Raw genomic sequence first — 5766 nt, 5'->3', positions numbered from 1 at the left:
AATTTCTTGTACTATTCACCTTGAGGCTAGAACCCTCTTGGGTTTAGTTTTTCTTTTTGTTTATTTTTACTTTCTTTGATTCGCCTTTAGGTTAGAACCCTCTAGGGAATCACATTTTTCTAAGAAGTGGATTCAATTCTAGATTACCCATATCTTTAATTAAATCCGCTATCTTTACATTCTTCAATTCTAGATTACCCATATCTTTAATTAAATCCGCTATCTTTACATTCTTGATTTTTTATTTGTTTCTTGATTTTATTCATTCTTCCTTCTTGCCTTGTTGATCACATTTATTTTTTTTACTCACATCCACTCTCAAAAACATTGATTTACACACTATCACTTTTACTATCATTATCTCTCCACAATCACATTCACTCATCACTCCTATTTGTCACGCACACAACATAAAAACCAATTTTATATTTTCTCCTCCAAAACACCTTCCTCGTGGGATCGATATCTTTATACTATAACTTGACACGGTTGTGCACTTGCAACACATTTTTGGTACATGTTTATACCGCATCACCATGCTTAACCCTACCTTTGGCATATATTTCTGTGGAGGCCAAAATTTAAGATTGTGTGAGCTATAACCCAGGATTTTTGGTCATTTTTATTCATTTCGAAGAGCTAGCAAATAATTTCGCAGAACCTACAATTGAAGATTTCACGAGCTATAGCCCATGAATTTTTGTTATTATACGTCGTTTCGACTCATTGGTAAATAATTTTGTGAAGGCTAAAATTCCTAATTTATTGCGCTATAACCCATAATTTTTAGTTATTTTTAGTCATTTTTGAGTTATTGTCAAATAATTCCACAATGGTCGAATATCATGATTTTGTATGTTATAACCCATGATTTTTGGTCGTTTTCAATCGTTTGCACCACTCACCAAATAACATCGCGGATGCTAAAAATCATGATTCTTTAAGCTATAACCCATGATTTTTAGACATTTGTAGTCTTTTCAACCTATTACAATTACGCGCGGGGCAAATTAAAGATTTCATAGCTATTATCCATGATTTTTTTTTTGCTATTTTTTACTGGTTTTGACTTATTGTCAAATAATTCTGTGGAGGCCGAAATAAATGATATCATAAGCTATAACTGATAATTTCGTGGATAATTTTAGCCATTTCGACCCATTGGAAAATATTTTCCTAGATGTTAATATCCACCATTTTCTGAGCTGTAACCCACGATTTTTCCCCATTTTTAGCTATTTTAACTTGTTCGCCAAATGATTTTTCAGAGGCTAAAATTCATAATTTCATGAGTTGTAACCCATAATTTTGACATGTTTTATTATTTTTACCTGCTGATAAATAGCATAGAGGCCAAAATACACGATTTCATGAGTTATAACACACAATTTTGGGAATTTTTAATCATTTTAACTTGTTGGTAAATAATGCCATGAAGGCTAAAAATCACGATTTTGAGAGCTAACCTACAATTTGATAGGCATTTTTACTCATTTTAACCTATTGGCAAATAATTTTTCACGAGCCACAACCCACGGTTGTGGCTTATGGGTAATTGTCACGCCCCACGGTTTTCACCCATTTTCACTTGTTTCGACCCCTTGGCTAATAACTTTTTAGAGGTAAAATTTTATAATTTTGTAAACTATAACTCATGATTTATAGCCATTTTTAGTCAATTCGATCGGTTGTTTTTAACCATTAGAAAAATATTTAAAAGCGGCCAAAATTCATAATTTCTTGCGCTATATACTCGATAATTGTTGTCCATTTTTAGTTGATTTGACCCATTAGCAAATAATCTTGCAGGATGCCAACTTTTATGATTTCATGAATCATAATCTATGGTTTTTTGTATTTTTAATCATTTTGATCCATTGACAAATAATTTTGCAGAGGCTAATATTCACGATTTCATGAGCTATAACACATAATTTTTTGTCATCTTTAGTTGTTTTGACGTTGGGCAGAGGCCAAAATTCAGGATTTCATGAGCTATAATCTACGATTTTTTGCCTTTTTTAAGCCACTAAGATCAGTTGGCAAATAATTTTGTACAGTAAAAAATTCATAATTTTTAGTCATTTTGACCATTTGGCACATAATTCTAGGGAGTCAAAAAATCACGACTTTGTGGGCTATAACCTATAATTTTATGGCCATTTTTAGCCATTTTGAGTCATTGGCAAGTAATTTTTTAGAGGCTAAAATTCATGATTTCTTGATCTGTAACCCAAGATTTTTGGCCTCTTTTAGTCTTTTTAACCTGCTAGCAAATAAGTCCAGGGAGGCCAAATCACGATATCATGGGCTATAACCCATAATTTGTGGCTATTTTTAATCATCTCGGCCCGTCGGCAAATAATTTTGTAGAGGTAGGAATTTAGGATTTTGTGAGTTATAACACACGATTTTTGACCATTTGTATTTATTTTGACCAATAGGAAAATAATTTTGCGATGCCCAAGATTCACGACTTTATTAGCTATAGCCTACAATTTTTTATAATTTTTAGCCATTTGCACCAGTTGGCATATAAATTTCTAGAGGCCACAATTAATATTTCATGAACTATAACCTATATTTTTTTGGCATTTTTAGTCTTTCGAGCCATTGACAAATAATTTCACAGACGTCAAAAATCACGACTTTGTAAACTATAACCTATAATTTTTGTAGAGGCTAAAATTCATGATTTTATGAGCTATAACCCTAATTTTTTTGCAATTTTCAGCCAGTTGGATGTGCTACCAAATAATTCCATAGAGGCCAAATCACGATTTCATGAGCTATAGCCCATAATTTATGGTCATTTTTAGTCATTCTGACCAGTTGGAAAATAATTTCATAGAATCTAAAATTTACCATTTCGTGAGCTATAACCCATGATTTTTTACGTTTTTTAGTCATTTGAACCAGTTGGCAAATAATTTTGTAGGGTTCCTAAGCTATAACCTATATTTTTTGGCCCTTTTTTGTTTTTACCCATTGGCCAAAAATTTTATGGAGGCCAAAATTCACGATTTGGTTAGCTATAGCCCATGATTTTTTCGCTTTTTGGGTCCATTTGGACCAGTTGATAAATAAATTTGCTGAGGCCAAAATTCACAATTTCATGAGCTATAACGTACGCTTTATCAACATTTTTAGATATTTTGACCCGTTAGCAAATAATTTCACGAATGCCAAAAACACAATTTCATGAGCTATAACGCACATTTTATTAGCATTTTTAGTTATTTTGACCCGCTGGCAAATAGTTTCGTGAACGCTAAAAATTAGGGATTTTAGTCATTATTAGTTGTTTCTTACATTAGCAGATAATTTTGTGGAGACTAAAATGCACGATTTTGGGCAATAACCTACGATTTGTTTTACCATTTATAGTCATTTTGACCAGGTAGCATATAATTTCCCATGGGTAAAATTTACAATTTCCTGACCGATAACTCATAATGTTTTGGCAGGTTTTGGCTATTGGCCATTATATTTGTAGAGGCCAAGATTCACGATTTCATGATCTATAACCTATGATTTTTGCTATTTTTTATCATTCGAACCGATCGGTAAATAATTTTGCAGAGACCAAAATTCGAGATTTTGTGAACAAATAACCTACGATTTTTGGCCATTTTTACTCATTTAAATCCTTTGGCAAATAATTCTGTGAAGGCCAGAATTCATGAATTTTAAAGCTCTTACCTACTATTTTATAGACACTTTTACCCTTTTCAACCTATTGACAAATAATTTCGCGGATGCCGAAATTCACTATTTAGTGAGCTATAGCTATAATTTTTTTATCATTTTTAGTTGTTCTGACCCATTGGCAATTAATTTTATGAATGCCCAAATTCACAATTTCATGCGCTATATAACCTGTGATTTTTTGCCATTCTTAAGCATTTGGACCAGTTGGCAATAGTTTTGTGGTGGCAAAATTCATGATTTTGTGATATATAACCCATGATTTTTTGCTACTTTTAGTCGGTTTGACCAATTCACAAATAATTTCATGAAAATTAAATTCGCGATTTCATGAGGTGTAACACATTATTTTTGCCCATTTTTGGTCATTTTAACAAATTATTAATTCCACGGAGGCCAAAATTCACGATTTTACGAGCTATAACCTATTTTTTTGCCATTTTAGTCATTTTGACTCATTGGCATATATTTCTCTCGAGTCCAAATTTTAAGATTTTGTGAGCTATAATCCAGAATTTTTTTCCATTTTTAGTCATTTTGAAGAGCTAGCAAATAATTTCACGGAGCCTACAATTTAAGATTTCATGAGCTATATAGCCCAAAAATTTTGGTTGTTATACATTATTTCAACCTGTTGGTAAATAATTTTGTGGAGGCTAAAATTCTTAATTTATTGAGCTATAACCCATAATTTTTAGTCATTTTGTGCCATTGTAAAATAATTCCACAACAATCGAATATCATGATTTTGTATGTTATATCTCATGATTTTTGGCCATTTTCAGTCATTTTTACTAGACACCAAATAGCATCGCGGAGGCCAAAAATTACGATTCTTTAAGCTGTAGCCCATGACTTTTAGACATTTGTAGTCTTTTCAACCTGTTACAATTACGCGCAGGGCAAATTAAAGATTTCAAAGGTATTATCCATGATTTTTTCCCCCTTTTTTTGCTGGTTTTGACTCATTGTCAAATACTTCTATGGATGCCGAAATAAATGAAATCATGAGCTATAACCCACTTTTTTTTTTTGGTATTTTTAGTTATTTTGACCCATTGTCAAATAATTGAGAATTTTTGCATTTTTCAGTCATTTAGACCAGTTGACAAATAATTTTCGCAGAGGCCAAAATAGACGATTTTATGAGTTATATCCCACAATTTTTGGGAATTTTTAATCACTTTGACTTGTTAGTAAATAATTCCGCGGAGGCTAAAAATCACGATTTTGAGAGCTAACCTACGATTTGATGGGCATTTTTTACTCATTTTAACCTGTTGGCAAATAATTTTTCGGAGGCCAAAATTAACGATTTCATGAGTTATAACCTACGGTTTTTACCCATTTTCACTTGTCTCGACTCCTTGGCTAATAATTTTTTAGAGGCAAAAATTTATGATTTTGTGAGCTATAACCCATGATTTCTGACCATTTTTAGTCAATTCGATCAGTTGTTTTTTACCCATTGGTAAATAATTTCATTGTAATACCCCAACCCTTGAGAGGGTGATGTGATTAGTATTGATAGATTTGATTGAAATACTCATACCACCAAGATGCATCTTCTTTTCGGGAACCCAACTCTTAGAAACTCCAAAGTTAAGCGTGCTTGGCCTGGAGAAATTCTAGGATGGGTGACCCCCTGGGAAGTTTTCCAGGGAGCGCGTGAGTGAGGACAAAACGTGCTAAAAAGACATGTGGTGGTTTGTGAAGCTAGTCCATCAGATCTAATAGCGTACCGATTCCGGGATTCCGGGGCTGGGCGTTACAAATGGTATCAGAGCCAAGCCAACCGGAATTGTGAGAGCTAAGTGCTATGCGGCTCAAAGTGCTACGTCGAGAGGGCGGGAGCCACCTCTTGAGGCCGTAGGAGCCACCTCTAGAATCTCACACGGATGGTACGATCTTGGATGATATGATTTGGCACAACGAGGACGTTGCGAGTTTAAGTGGGGGAGATTGTAATACCCCAACCCTTGAGAGGGTGATGTGATTAGTATTGATAGATTTGATTGGAATACTCATACCACCAAGATGCATCTTCTTTTCGGGAAC

The sequence above is a fragment of the Asparagus officinalis genome, chromosome 1, assembly GCF_001876935.1.
Source record: "Asparagus officinalis chromosome 1, Aspof.V1, whole genome shotgun sequence".
Lineage (NCBI taxonomy): Eukaryota > Viridiplantae > Streptophyta > Magnoliopsida > Asparagales > Asparagaceae > Asparagus > Asparagus officinalis.
Note: the sequence above shows the minus strand (reverse complement) of the source record.